Source organism: Lissotriton helveticus, chromosome 12 (assembly GCF_964261635.1).
Source record: "Lissotriton helveticus chromosome 12, aLisHel1.1, whole genome shotgun sequence".
Taxonomy (NCBI): domain Eukaryota; kingdom Metazoa; phylum Chordata; class Amphibia; order Caudata; family Salamandridae; genus Lissotriton; species Lissotriton helveticus.
Window position 1 is genome coordinate 140,515,539 of NC_136073.1, and position 16,358 is coordinate 140,531,896.

General features: G+C 44.5%; 1 non-coding gene across 1 annotated transcript; it reads left to right on the forward strand.

Moving 5' to 3' along the window:
- The first annotated feature begins 1,094 nt into the window (after window positions 1-1,094).
- Window positions 1,095-1,165, forward strand: TRNAG-GCC (transfer RNA glycine (anticodon GCC)). The gene has a single exon. It is a non-coding gene; the product is annotated as a tRNA-Gly (tRNA).
- Window positions 1,166-16,358: the final 15,193 nt, after the last annotated feature.

The window sequence follows — 16,358 nt, forward strand, 5'->3', positions numbered from 1 at the left end:
ATTGTCATTTTTGCTTCATTTAATGTAACGTTTGCCTTTTTATTTGGTTCACTTGTATTGTTCTCATGTACCAGTTCTGTTCCTATTGTGAAGAGCTCTGACACCTTCGGGTAATGTCCGCGCTATATAAAAATGCACAAATAAATAAATAAATAATAAATTGAACGAACCTTAGTTTCTGACCTTCCACTCTCTCTTCTTGAAGGAAGCTGCATAAGTCGGTTCCACAGGGCGTGGGTGGGGGGTGGTTTGTAGAAGTGGGTGGTTGCTGGGGAGAGGAGGGGGGTGGAAGGGGAGGGGAAGGGAGGGGAGGGAAAGGGAGGGGAGGGGAGGGGAGGGAGGAGGGGAGGGGGGGAGGAGAGGAGGGGAGGGGAGGAGGAGTGGGGAGGGGAGGGGCGGGGAGGAGGAGTGGGGAGGGGAGGGGCGGGGCGGGGGCAGGGTCCAGCTCACGCCAGATCAAATTCTGACTGCCCTGGGCTTGTTGCACGGAGGTTCAGTAACCTTGGTCAGTCCGGGTAACTTGTCAGTCAGTTGCCTCCATCTTCTTCCTGCGGTCATCATTCTAAGCCCCACTTTGTGTATTAGTGTCCCCCAGTCTGCTGCCTGTGATCTGTGTCTCTTCTCATCATACATGAAGGGCCGATTGTTCATTGATGCTTGTCTCTGTTCAGCACAGAAAGCATTGCCTTTCCATCGCCTGCGGATGTCAGTTCTGTGACTTCTCTTAATTTCCGGCATCGGCTGCCCTGTGCAGCATCTTTGTTTCTGACTCGGGTACAGCCCGGGTGGTTTAGCAATGTCTACATCTAATGATTCCGCATCTGCATTCGTCAAGTTTTTATCATCTTCTGTGTGTCTCTGAGGTTCATATCTACTATCGAAGAATAGGTGGGTCACAGATAGAACCTGTTACATACTACACGTGAGCTTAGCAGCTGCTCTCTTCATGTGAAGCATTGGTGCTGTACAGCAATTGCCGGTGCTCTTGTCAGCCTCAAGCACAGAGTCGGGTAAAGTACAAACACTATATCATTTCTAGATCGTATGACATTGTGCACTTAATTCAAGCCTTACACGCAGCTAAAACCGGCGAGGCATTGGTGGTTCAGTGGTAGAATTCTCGCCTGCCACGCGGGAGGCCCGGGTTCGATTCCCGGCCAATGCAGCTCACTTTTTAAATCCATCAATATTTAGCATTTTTTAGTAGAAGTTTAAAGTAAATTCGGCCTATACAATTCTGCAACATGATACACAGGTTTGCGTTTCTTTGAAATGGGTATTGGTTGTATGAAAAAATTATTTCAAAGTAGCTTTTGGGAACTGTTTTAAAAACAAATCCACCATTCAAGCCACGTGTCAGGTTTTACTCTGTGTAAAGAACAGTGCAGCAGCCTCACTGTTTCTGATGACCTACCCACTTCTCTGATGACTAAACTAATTTTTTTAACAAAAGCTACAAAATGATGAAGGTTTGTGAAAATGTGGAATGATTTGGTAAGTGTGCTCAGAAGACACATTAAAGGGGACTCAAGGCGCTAAACCAGGACTAGATCTTGACTCTCCCGAGTTACGTCTCCACCACTGGTATGCTCAATCTTAAAACTTACTTCTCTATCCTCTGTCTGTCTCTTTGCTATCTGTATAGCTGCTTATCTACCCCCTCCCACAGGGCACAAGTCCTAAAAAAAGTAGTGGGGGGCTAACCTAGTTAGTCAGTATGCAAGTGACATCACGGCGCACGACATCATGGCGAGAGACATCATGACGCATGACATCATGGTCGAGCGACATCATGGCGCATGAATGACATCATGGTGTACGACATCACACATGGATTCACATGAATTGACATCATAGAAAGTGTTATCACAAGCCACGACATTACAGGAAGTGCCATCACAAGAAGTGACATCAGATCTAAAGCCCTCACATATATATTTAGCAGGTCTATCATGTGTACGTTTGAGCACATTGAGAGGATAATGGCACAGTGAGCTATGGAAGATGATATGTGACTTCTACACTTTGCAATCCCTCAGTTTTATGTAACTCATCTTATTCATTCATTTGCAAACTTACATAATTTATTGTACATGTAATAGGCACATGTTGATGTAAAGCGCTCTGACAATTGCATTGGGATGAGTAGGGCTATGGAAGAAAGTATAGTAGTACTTACATTATTTTAACGCCTCCTCAGGGCAAGTAAGCTCTATGTAAATGCAATTTGCTTTGTCAGTCAGTCAGTCATTATACTTTTATTCGACACATGTATCATAAAAAGTACAAACATACAATACACACATAAATATAAAAAACCATTTCATTATTTAAAAAGATACATATGAAAATCATGTGGGAATGTTGACTGAAGAGACATTATTTAGCAGCTTTAACCTAATGATCCAGGCACATGATAAAAACTTTGCAACCCCACAAATAGTAACCATACAGGAGGTATTGGAGATGAGGATACGTAGGGCTGATTTGTAATCCCTGACTCCAAGGTTCTTTAATACAGGTTTTAGCCATTTGTTTCTAGGTAGGGTATATGCTTTACAGGCAAAGAAGAAGTGGCCTAATGATTCTTCTGGGCTGGTACAGCCTGGACACTTTGTATCCTCTTCCCTCCTTCTACTCCATCTAGACGTGAAATTTTTAAGGGGCAATGTACCATGTCTAAATTTCAGATAAAGTGTCCTATCCCGGGGAATCTGGATAAAATCCAAAAACAATTCTAGCTTTGTGTTACACTTATGGGTCAAAAAGTTCTCGGTTAATTGTCCCCAATTTGGGTTCTGTAAAGCCTTGGCCTCAATCCAGTCCCAGTATAGTTTTTTTACCATTTGTTTTGGTGGAGGGGATTTGGAGGCCCATGCATCCCTTAAACCCACGCTAGCTGCAAGTTGTTTTAAAACATTTAGCCACTTGATTTTGCCTGAAGTGTTTAGTTTTAACATTTCATCCAACACTATAGCATAGTTAGCTAATTCGGGAGTCCTCCTCAAACGTACCCAGTATAAAAGGGGAAGTAGCTGAACAATGTCCCGAATAGACCTCCTACCCAAGTCTGCAAATAATGGTTTTAATGGGGTAGAGGTTGGAAGTGAAACCAAGTCTCTCATGAACTTATTCTCAGTTAGGACATGATTATTGGTGTTCTCAATGCCCCATATTTCTGAGCCATAGACCGCTGAGGCTATTGCTTTTCCCTCATAAACTGACAAGGCAGGGGCAATTGGCCTGCTCACTGAGAGACGCTGGTTTTTAAAAATAGTGCCGGAAACTCTTTTAAGGTTTAAAATCATTTTGCTTATGTGGGGTTCCCATTTCATATTATTATTAATTCTAACACCAAGGTAGTCAAACTCTTCCACCACCTCAAGGGGAGATCCATTCAAAGACAGGTGTATATTCCTATGGTTTCTCTTGGCGGTCATAACCATTAGTTTAGTTTTTGTAGTGTTTATTGTAAGTCCCCGTTCCTGACAAAAAACACTAAACCGGTCAAGAAGAGTTTGGAGACCTTTGGGGGTTTTTGATAACAGAAGGGTATCGTCGGCAAAGAGAAGCGATGGTGTTTTCTCCCCGGCTATAATGGGGGCATCTGCCGGTATCTCTTGCAGATGTTTCACCACCCCATTTGTAAAGAGGGAGAACAGAGTAGGGGCCATCACGCACCCCTGCCGTACCCCTCTGTTGACAGGAATACTCTTTGTGAGTTGTCCCTGCGTCCCCCACCGAATCCTAGCATAGGTACCCTCGTGTAATTTAATAATAAATTGTAGCAAATAAGATGGGAAACCCATGTCCAATAAAACGTCCCATAATTTGGCACGGGGTATTACATCAAATGCAGTTTTTAAGTCTATAAAGGCCAGGTAAAGACTCCCTCTGGCTATTGACACTGTTTTCCAAAAAACTGCACAAAATCTAAAAACTTGATCGATTGCTCCTACATTACTTCTGAATCCTGCCTGGAAGTGGGACAAGATATTATCTTCCATAAGCCAGCACTCAATCCGGTTTATAATGACCCTACCAACTACTTTTTGAATAGCATCAATTAAACTAATTGGTCTGTAGTTGGCAGGGTCCTCTCTCTCACCCTTTTTAAAAATAGTGACAACTTCGGCGCCTTTCCACGAGTCAGGTACTTGGTGGCCAGACTGAATAAGACTTGAACTTGTGTCCTCAATGAAACATTAATGACATCCCCTTAGGCACACCTCATTCTCCTCTGTGTGAGCAAAGAGGATTCCACACTCTTCAATATATTCTTTAGCATATTTATTTCATGATTTTTTCAAAATTTGTTATCTTTTTAGATCTGTTTGCATTACATCATTATCCGCATTCCACTCAGCGACATTTATTTCCTTACAGTCCAATGCATTTCGGGCGTTTTTTCGTCGCCCTTCATCAGGGAATCAATACTGTAAAAAACATATATAATAGCCATCATGAGTCAAAATCCAATGTTGTGATATTGTTGCGTAACTCCGTGAATTTAGATTAACACCTCTATTTCCTTATATCCCCGTGCGCCCCTTTCCCTATAAACAAGCTCTACACTTACATGTCACTGTCTGTCTGTTTCCTAGTGTAATGACTGTGAACCAAAATAAAAAGAACAACTTGTTTCAGTATAGCGTTTTACAACTCTGAGCGATGCTATTAGTACCGTCATCTATTCAAAAAGTGATGTCTAGTTCCTAACGGTAACTGACCTGATTCCGATTCATCTAGCGTTCTTCACTCGTCTCCGCTCGCTTCCATTCTGACTGGTTCTTACCCCAGTCAGTAATCTATCGCTCTATAGGTTGACTCTTAGGACATGTGATCGGGAAAACTCACTCGATATTTCAAACATGCTTCAAAAATATTCTAACTATCTGTGTGTGAACCTCTATATCGACGGGTTCAAAATAAAAATAAAAATTAAAATAAAGTGATAATGATACATGGTTGATTCCACTTTTGAAAGTAAGAATTTGAAAAATAAAATTAAAAATAAATAAGCGCGAAGTTCACAGGTGGCTAGAACCCCCTACTACTCTAGTGTTCTGTGCTATTAGTCGATGGAGCTATAGCATGATTTCAGTTTTGAAGTGGCAACAAGGTGCACTCATGATTAAACAAAATTCTTGCATGACACAAAAAATAAATAATAATATACATTTCATGCTCACAGGAAGCCCTTTCGATCCAAGGACCAAAACAACCTTCGTTGTTTACAAACCGTTACAAGTAGCAAGATAGTTCATTCCGTTCATTTAGCCCATTCGGGCTCTGTGTACCCAGCTTATGAATCCAAAAGTTCTCACGCTGCAGCATAAATTTGGTATTGTCTCTTCCTTCTTTCTTTTCCACTGTCTCCAATACAATATATTTCAATTGTGAAATATTATGTTGTGCCTCCCAAAAATGCGTTGCTACAGTAGATTTCATATTTCTCGTCCGGATGTTGGACTTGTGTTCCGTGAGTCTTGTTTTAATACTCCTTTCTGTTTTTCCAACATACAGTTTGCCACATGGGCATTTTAGTGCATAATAAAAATGCCCATGTGGCAAACTGTACAACCATGTATCATTATCGTTTTATTTTTATTTTTATTTTGAACCCGTCGATATAGAGGTTCACACACAGATAGTTAGAATATTTTTGAAGCATGTTTGAAATATCGAGTGAGTTTTCCCGATCACATGACCTAAGAGTCAACCTGTAGAGCGATAGATTACTGGCTGGGGTAAGAACCGGTCAGAATGGAAGCGAGCGGAGACGAGTGAAGAACGCTAGATGAAACGGAATCAGGTCAGTTACCGTTAGGAACTAGATATCACTTTTTGAATAGATGACGGTACTAATAGCATCGCTCAGAGTTGTAAAACGCTATACTGAAACAAGTTGTTCTTTTTATTTTGGTTCACAGTCATTACACTAGGAAACAGACAGACAGCGACATGTAAGTGTAGAACATGTTTGTAGGGAAAGGGGCGCACGGGGATATAAGGAAATAGAGGTGTTAATCTAAATTCACGGAGTTACGCAACAATATCACAACATTGGATTTTGACTCATGATGGCTATTATATATGTTTTTTACAGTATTGATTCCCTGATGAAGGGCGACGAAAAAACGCCCGAAATGCATTGGATTGTAAGGAAATAAATGTCGCTGAGTGGAATGCGAATAATGATGTAATGCAAACAGATCTAAAAAGATAACAAATTTTGAAAAAATCATGAAATAAATATGCTAAAGAATATATTGAAGAGTGTGGAATCCTCTTTGCTCACACAGAGGAGAATGAGGTGTGCCTAAGGGGATGTCATTAATGTTTCATTGAGGACACAAGTTCAAGGCTTATTGTAAGGCGCCCAGGGACATTGGTCGCCACCCGAGGAGCACCCAAACTTGAGTTGAATTCAATTGAATTTAGAAGCTGTGCACTGATCCCTTCCATAGGCAGACTGAATAAGATTCATAATGTTTACAATAAAAACGGCCCAAACCGTAGGGTTATGCAAAAGTAGATCCCCCGGATTTCCATCCGGGCCAGGTGCCTTACCCGGTGTTATTTTATGGATAGCATCCTGGACTTCGCGGGGCGTAAACAACGCATCTATAGTGTCACCATTTGGTTGGACCAAACAGCCAGTATCTAGTGCTGGAAGGGCTGGCACAGCTTCCGGGCTGCCTTCGCCATATAATTTAGAAAAATGAGAGTGCCATTGGCACTCAGTTATGTGGTTTGGGATGGGCTCAGCACCACGTCTGTCAAGAATATTTATCAATTTCCAGAATACAGTGGCGTTTTTCCCATGAGCCGCTTCCTTTAATGCCTGCCAATGTTCCTCTTCCCAATCTTTTTTAGCTTTCGCAATACTGATGCGATAATCTTGTCTTGCAATTCTAGCAGATAATATTTCCTTATTTTTTATGGCCAAGGAGATGGCTTTTCTTTTTTCCCTACAAGAAACTGTATACCAAGGGTTACCCTTCCTTTGGGTGTGTTTAATCAGTTGACATCCCTTAGTTTTTTGGGAAAAAAACATACTGATCTCCCCTATTAAGTTCTTGTACTTAGCTGCTGGCGTGGGCCCCCGGAAATGGAGAGGAGTTTGGTGAACTGATGCCAAGACACTCGAAGCAGCCAAAACTAAAACTTTAATGTTATCAAGTGTCCCTTCATCGCACCTGACTACATTCCATTTGAGCCTGCGGTTACAGTTAGAGGGGACTAATTCTTTGGTGATCACTAATTCTTTGGTGATTGCTTTGTGTAAATACTGAGAAAGACCAACTGTGGTATTGTGACGGTCACCCAAGGATCACACAACACGCCTTATGTATTCAGGTATGTTTATCATCTGTTCATGGGACAGTGCTGCTTGCGTCCTGCCTCTGGTCCCCTTCCTCTGGAATATCCCCTCCCCTGCCCCTTGACCGGATGTGGTGTCCGGTGTCCCTTCCCCGCATTCGTATCCCCAGGGTCCTAATGCCCCTTGCCTGGGCATGACATCTCCCCCCCTTGTTACAAACAAACATTTTGTAAAGCGGCCTGTGATCACTTGTCGATGAGGGTTGATGGTGAGAGAGAGAGAGAGAGAGAGAGAGAAAGAAAGAGAGAGAGAGAGAGAAAAGAGCTATACACCCTCACATGCCCTCGTCACGGTATATCTCTTCAATCAGTCTCTGTGGTCTCTTGCATGTTATTTTTGGTCTTGCTTCTCTGTCATCCACCTGTGTGTTTTCCTCCTCCTTGATTGCCTCCGGTGATGGAGCCGGCAGTTCTTCTTCTTTCACTTTTAGCTCCTTGAAGTGTGAGCTGTTCCTCGTGATCTGATATCGCCCTGCTGACGTTGTTATCATTGGTCCTTTCACTTCCCTCACGGTCAGCGGGTCTTTCGAGAATGCACTGTCTGATTTCCTTTGCTGTCGCTGTCACATCACCACTGTGACCCCTTCCTTCAGCCTTGCTTTGGTGACGTGCCTCTTTTGATCTGCGTAAGCTTTCATTTTTGCTTTTGCCTCTTCGTCTTTAGCAGCAATGGTGCTTCGCTCCACCCTCGCTGTTGCCTCCATTTGCGGTAGTCTGGTCCTGCTCGAGCATCCCAGGACGAGATCTGCTGGGCATCGGCCTGTGGAGCTGTGAGGGGTGTTCCGGTAGTCCCTCAGTACCTGACATAGTGCTTGTCCTGTAGATATTTGCGTTATTCTTGCTCTTTGTATCGCCTTCTTTATGGTCCCCATGAACCGTTCCGCCATCCCATTTGCTTGTGGCCACAGAGGCGTTATTTTCTGATGTCGTATTCCTAGATAGTCCATGAACTTTCGGAACTCTTCTCCTGAGAATGGCGGACCATTGTCAGTCTTTAATGTTTGGGGCGAGCCCCATGCTGCGAATACATCATCCATGACTGGCAGTGTCGCATTTGCTGACGTTGACGCTACTTGCCTAACTATTGGAAACCAAGAAAACTCATCTATTATTACCAGCAGGTAGTTTCCTGTCTCCAATGGTCCATAGAAGTCTGCTGCCAGTTCGGTCCATACCGCTTTCGGTAGTTCAGACATCTTTAGTGGCTACGGCTTGGGCGATGGCCCCGTCACTTGGCAGACATGGCAACGAGTGACAGCCTCCTCGACCATGCTATCCAACCCTGGGAACCACACCTTTTCCCGTAGCATCTTCTTAGTTGCGACCATCCCTCAGCGTGACTCGTGCACCAGTTCTATTGTCCGCTCCCTCAGTGTTCTGGGCATTACTATTCTTGCTCCCCTCATCATGATGCCATTCCCGGTCTCTGAGAGCTCTTCATTTATTGTCTTGAATGCTAGCAGTTCTTCTTTTATCACTCCAGGATGCTGTTGTTGTTAATATCTCTCCACCTTTGCTGTTTTGTCGTTTTCTGTATCGCTTGCATGGTGGGGTCTTGCTCTGTCTCATGTTCCAGCTCGGCCATCGTGATTGAGGCCGGCGTGTTGTGCTTCTGTATGAAGTTCAGATATTCCTCCGCCATTATCGTAGTCTCAATCGCACGCGGCAAAGGGTGTCTGGCCATGTAGTCAGCCGGGTTGTGTTCCATGCCAGGCTTGTGTATTATTTTGAAATTGTAGTCCATTAGTCTTATTCCCCACTTCTCTATCCGGGGTGGTATCTTGGCATTGGGGTTTCCGTAAATTGTCGTCAGCACTTGATGGTCTGTTATTATCGTGAACGGTTTTCCATATATGAACATGTGATAATGTTCACAGGCCCACACATCTGCCAGGCTCTCTTTCTCCAGTTGAGAGTATGCTCGCTCGACATCTGACAGGCTCTTGCTTCCGTAGGCCACTACATATCTTGGTGAGTCTTTTCCTGGTTTGTGTTGCGCCAGTATTGCCCCCAGCCCCACTGGGCTGGCATCCACTGTTAGTATTGGCACTCGTCGATGATGTTGAGCTACCGGCTTTATCGCTTCGTCGATGTGCAGCGTTATTTGGCGACCTTTCAGCTTCTCCAGCCCGTTCAGTAGTTTGGGATATTCTTTTAAGATGCTCTTTTTTTCTGACATGTTATACGTCATGTCGAGCAGACCCATCACTTGGGCTGTGACGTTACTCAGCAGGCACGGTGCTGGAATGTAACCTCTCAGTACATGAATCTCTTCCTTTGTTGTTTGACCTTTGCATGTTAGGTTCTCTGTGAATTTTCCCAGGTTGGTCACGGGCTTTTTTTGATCCCCATGTGAACACCTCAACTTTCGAAGGTTTCAGTGCTGGTTTCATCTCCATCCTTTCATATTCCGACGCACACATGATGGTGCATGTGGCGCCGCTGTAGAGTACGAACCGTACTCTGTGTGGTCCTATGTCAATGGTCACAGATTCTGTCTTCTTTATGGTGTTTTTGTCTACGAGGCGGATGCTTTCTTCAGTTTTGTCTTTATCTGTGGACATGACAGCAGTGTCTGACATGAGGTACAGTCGCTCTACCTTTTCTTCTTCTTCTTCTTCGTCTGCAGACTCTATTGACGAGCTTCTGTTTGCTGTCTCGACATGCCTGACGTGTCTGCTTGTCGTCATCCACGGTCTTCCCGGTCTGCCTCTTTCACTTCTAAATTGCAGCCTTTGGCAGACACTGGCAAAGTGATTGCTCCTGTTGCATTTCCTGCAGGTTTGACCAAACGCTGGGCACGTGCCTCTTTGTGGAAATTCAAGTCTGCATCTGTAGCATGGTGTTTCTGGTTGTTTTCTTGCCGCTTGGTCATTTTTTCCTTTTTTCCAGCTGTTAGTGCGACTGTTTTCTGTCATGCGGTGTGCCTGTTTGACTCGTCGTTCTTTTCCTCGCTCCATTTCCTTTGCTTGCATTGCCGCTCTTGCTTCCGCCCTTGCTAGTGATAGGATGTTCTCTAGTGATGTTGGTTCCTTCGTGCGGAACTCTGTGTCACGACACCCTTCAATGATGCGTAGGCGAATTGCTTGTTCGTTATCGCAGTCGGTTACTACCTTCCTTAGTCTTGTCGCAAAATCAGCTAGTGACTCAACGGTGTGCTGGAATGCTATGGAGAAGGTATAAAGCTCGAAGTCAATATTTCGTTGTGGGTCAAATTTGCTTGTTAGGCACTTGATTAGGTCTTTGTACGTTGACATCTCACTTTCTGGAAAGGTTACTAGTAGGTCATCTACTTCATCGCCCACGAGGTTGAGGAACAGACCTAATTTCTTTGCCTCTGTGACGTCAGTGGCCTCCATGTATCTCTCGAATCTCTTGACCCATCGCTCCCATCTTATCCCTACTTGTGGCTCAGAGAGGTCTACGATATTGGGCGCTCTGTCTTTCGCTCCTTGGCTCTGCCATTTCTTATTTCTGTGTCTTATTTGTTATTTCCTTCTTGGCACCTTTTTGTGTTTTTTTTCCTTTCTTTTCCCTGTCTTTTGTTCTTTATTGTTATTTGCTTCGCTATCTCTTGTTTTTCTTTTATTTAGGGGTTGTTTTTCGCCCTCGTGGTGCTCTTCTCGGCACTTTCCTGTCCTTTTTTGACTTTGCCTAGTTCCAAAATGACCACCGGTTCTTTCTACCTTCCTTTTGGTCTTCTGGCCTGATTCCAAAATGGCCGCCGAGACTCTCGCGAGACTTCGGGACCAATCAGAGCGTTGCCTGGTTTTAAAATGGCTGCTCGCTGTCTTCGCGCTCTGATTGGCTCTTTTGGCTCTTTTAGCTGTCTTTAAGATGGCCGCCGAGACTCTCGCGAGAGCTCGCGCCACTTGAACATCAAATCTTGTGCTTCTTCGCACTTATCGGGCATTCAGTGTTTCTTTTGCAGCGGTCGGGGTGGGCCTCTGTGTCGTTGCTTTCTCCGATGGCACGAACCAGGGTGGGCTCCTGGCTTCGCTGCGATTCTCCTCTTCTGCACGACGCGATCCAGGGTTTGCTCCTGGTTTTCAGTCCGCGAGGCAGGCGACACACATGTCGGTTCTTCGCCTCGTCGCCAGTTGTGGTATTGTGACGGTCCCCCAAGGATCACACGACACGCCTTATGTATTCAGGTATGTTTATTATCTGTTCATGGGACAGTGCTGCTTGCGTCCTTCCTCTGGTCCCCTTCCTCTGGAATGTCCCCTCCCCTGCCCCTTGACCGGATGTGGTGTCCGGTGTCCCCTCCCCACATTCTTATCCCCAGGGTCCTAATGCCCCTTGCCTGGGCATGACACCAACACACCTGATATTCTTACAGTGCAATCATATCTCCTAAACAGGGACTGAAAAAAGTGAAAACCTGCCTCTCTTAAGTATGTGTGAAGTGCTAACAAGGTGTGAGCCTTTGTTTCCCCTCTGCCTCATTTGCATCAGGTGTGAGGCTCCTGGCTGCTTCCAGCAGAGAGATTCAAACAAAAGGAGGCCTGATGACCCCTCAAGTTTAGGCCTTTGTTATGGGCCCAGCAGGAAAAATATCCAATTTCCCTGCACTCCAGTTATATTTATTTCAGTTCCTTCAATTATCAAGGTGTAGGAATTGTTCTGTACAAAAAACCTAAGTATTTATCCACAAGTGACAATGTTGGTTCTTATTGATAACAAATAAGTTTTTTATTTACACACATTAGTGAGCAGACTCAAAATAGTATATACACTTAGAAAGATGTTAATACATAGTTGGTCAGGAGGGAACAGTAAACAAAATATACAGGACAAATGATATATTTTATATGTCCTCCTCTTCCTGATCCACATGAAAAAACAGCCGACACGTGTTTCGTCACGTCATGTGACTTCCTCAAGGCTTCTGAATGTTTTATAAAACAGGATTAAACATCTATGTCTTTTTTTCTTTTTTCTCAACGAAAATTTCACAGTTGAGGATTTTCTATCTTGAATGGCTTTATCCAAATATTTTGGTTGCTCCTAATTGCTGTAAGTCATTGATTCAGCCCGTGCTTTAAATACTGTGATTCTCAGAGACAACATAAAGGTTTTTATCCAAATATTTTGGTTGCTCCTAATTGCTGTAACTCATTAATTCTGCCCGTGCTTTAAGTACTGTTAGTCTCAGATAAAGGGCTCTGATAGGCCGTGTGTATACAACGTACAATGTAGTAATATATTTACAACAGTTTGCTAATAATGCACCACAGGCTGCACAGAACACATCCTTATACCTCGCATGCTGAACGAGCAGGGCCCATTTGATACACTTATTCTTTTTTTGAAGCTTGAATTTTTCGCAAGCCCTATGACTTTAGTAATGTATCACTGATGGTGGCCCCCCCACTCTGAATATCGTTTCAGCACCACTGGATGGAGGGAAGTAAAACCATCTCATCCCCAAGCACTTGCTGATTTTTGTTCTGTAGTTCGCAGGAAGGTTTACTGTCATTTTCAGCTACAGTTAACAAAAAGCCTGCTTCACCATCCTTTGGAGAAGTATTTCTTCTGTCTTAATTTATTAAAGAGTTTTGGCAGCCATGCTTCCACCAACCATTATGCTCATATGTATTTTCATGCCTTCCCCACAAAACCGTTGTTGCGGGAGCCGCGGACGGGACAGACCGGGTGGGCAGCACCGCCATATTAAGTGCTATTAAGCACTTGGTCCCTCCGTTAAACAGGCTCATGATGCCATTGGTCTACTTTTAGCAAGTCCTCATTGCAGGAACCCACGCTTTTGAAAACATTGTTAGGCACATTTTGGCCTTTTCTTACACATAGTTGCCTTATTTTACGGCAGGTTAGTCAATATAAGTGAGTAAGGTGGGGATCTGTGCACCCTGTCCTGAAGAAGAAGCTTTATGCTTTGAAACATGTCGACACACTTAAGAGATCATGTACATTAAATACAGCAGATCTCTACTACCCCCCTTTTAACAATACCAGCATGGAGGTATATTAAAATTATTTCTAGCCCTCACGTGCCAGGTATTTTTTAATCCACATAGATATTCAGACCTGACCCTTCCACTCACATTAATAAAACACCTTCACACACCACACATAGTGATAATATCAGTGCTCCCACGTAGTCATTGGTTAGCAGCACGCTGCATTCCATATAGGATTGCGAAGACCGCTATGATGAAGCATGACACCAAGGGCCTTTTTTGTGTGTGAGGGGTATTAAAGAACACTGTGCGCTCCCCACCACTGTAGGGAACACACGATAAACCCAACACTAATTACGTTCAGGTGGATTCCTTTTGTTTATGATAATATAAATGGATCCTGCCAGCTGTGTATGCAGCTTGCTTTGAGGCTTGTAAATGGATGCAATCAGATGTGTGCACAGCCTCCTCTGAGACTGTAAATGGAGCCTGCCAGTTGTTTGCTCAGCTTGCTTTGAGGCTTGTAAATGGATGCAGTCAGATATGTGTACAGCCTTCTTTGAGGCTGTACATGGATCCTGCCAGTTGTTTACTCAGTGTGCTTTGAGGCCTGTAAATGGATGCTGTGAGATATGTGCACAGCCTCCGACTGAGCAGGAAGACTTGCATGTACGTCTTTGTTAGTTTGGGCTCATTTCCAGCAATCCTTGAGTCTTGTGTTGTGGAGGAACCCTAGTGTGCCTGATGCAAGCATGGGGTCAGCAGAGGGCAAGCACCCTGGGTATCGTGGGGGAGTCTCAGCTTTGCAGAGCACTCTGGGATATGTTTAGAGTGGGCCGTGGACACTTGCACTCTGGGGATGATCCATGTGCTCAGCTTCTAGTTGGCCACTCTCCCAGCATGTGTCTGATCAATAGGACAGCCCCCTTCTGCAATTCTAGTACAGCGATCCACTCAGAGTTGCATATGTGCACAATCATTTCTGACCTGCAGCTGGCACTTCTAGCCCAGTACTGCATCACCTCACTCACTAGTGCACCTCTACCCACCTCTACCCAAAATGCTGTAGCATCACGTCGGGTTGGTTCAGTGTAGAGCCCATCTTACAGCTCTGCCAATGTACCAAAATCCTGACATAACATTCACTTCTGGTACAGACAGTGCGACACCTTGCTCTTCCAATGTAACTCAATTTCGAGCTGTACCATCATCAATTCCAACAATGTATTGAAAGGCAAGTTTTGGAAAGTTAAGGCAATTATTTTTTGGTAAAGTAAAGAACATATTCACACAACTTGTTTGGAGGTCGCAAACTGTCGAATTCACAGAATAAGACCATTTGCGGCTGCAACGAAGCGTTTTCATATGTAGAAAAATCAAATTGCTATTAATTAGCTTGTTACAGAATCACAGTGGTATGTATTAATGTTTTGCAACTGAATTACGGTTACAAAACTTTAATTTTTTACTGTCACTTTGAAGGAGGTGGTAACAATTCACAAATAGGAAGGGGGCCGCGAGGGACCCCTTCCCATTTGAAAATGTTTAGCAAAATATTTTTTTAGAACAGAACAGGCAGTGGTTCCACGTACCACTGCTTACTCTTAAACAAGCATTGGCAAAGCCAATCGGTCTCTGCAATGCAAGTGCAATAGCTATTGGTTTTGCCAATATATATTAGCCTGTTGTACCCTAGCTTGGCAGCTGTGCCGAACGGCTAAAAGATAGTTATTTGCGTAAAAGAGACTGGCATGGCGGCAGTGTTGTAAAGCACGGTGTTGTAGAGTAGGCTGTTATGGAGTGGCGTAGAGTCATGAAGTGGTGTAGAGTAGAGTTGAGTGGAGTGTCATGGAGTTGCATAGAGTGGACTGGCACAGTGTTGTGGAATGTCATGGAAGTAGTAGAGTGTCATATATTGAAGGGTGTAGAATGTCATATAGTTCAGTATTGTAGAGTGAAGCAGGGTGTCATAGAGTGGAGTGTCATTGAGTGTTGTGCAGTAGTGTAGAGCAGAGTGGAGTGGCATAGAAGGTGTTGTGTTGCGTAGAGTGGAGTACAGTGTTACAGAGTGGTGTAGAGTGGAGTAGATTGCTGTAGAGTATAGTGGCATTGAGAGGAGTAGTGTATTAGAATGAAATGGCATAGAGTGGAGTAGTGTTGTAGAGTGGAGTGGCATAGTGTGTCAGAGTATAGTGGCATAGAGTGGCATGGAGTGTAGTGGCATAGATTAGAGTAGTGGAGTAGACTGGAGTGTAGTGTAGAATATAGTGGAGTAAAATGGCATGAAGTGACATAGAAGGAGTAGCATGGAGGGTCGTAGAGTGGAGTAAAGTTGCAGAGTGGCATAGAGTGGATTAAAGCATCAGAGAGTGGAGTGTTGTAGAGTGGATTCAAGTGGCCTCGAATGAAGTGGCATACAGTATAGTGGTGAAGAGTAGATTGGCATAGAGTGCAGTGTATTAGAGTGCATTGGTTTTGAGTAATTGCCATACAGTGCAGTGACGTAGAGAAGAGTGGTGTTGTTGAAAGTAGGCTGAAACCGTCAACATTATCGGCGCCCTCTTGCTCTCCTTAACCTTTTTGTGCTCGTAAAACAGCCGCCATCTTGAACACCATGGCTTCCCTGCTCCCGCCTAGAGCCAGCGCGCCTCTCTCCCACTCCTAACTTCGCCGGCATCCCCCGCATACTGACAACCCCCCTGCCTGCACCTGCCGCGAATCATAAAACCCCTCTTCAGCGCTGCTCTGCCCCAGACCCTCGTCCGGTTCCCAGCGCGACACCTCCCCTCTTCCCATTTATGATCCCCGGCCCTTTGATGCAAACCCCATTTCCCCGTGTGCCCGTTTGTCTTCCCCGTTCCCAGGCCGACACCCAGCTCTGCCGATACCAATCCCTTGCCCCTCCCCGTACAATAGAAAGCTTCCCTCCTCAAAGGACCCCCGAGATGATCAAAGCCCCCCCCCATCCCACAAGATCCGATCGAAACCCACACACTCCGTGGATCGGCGGAATATCCAGCTGCGCGATGATCATCACCTGTTGTGAAC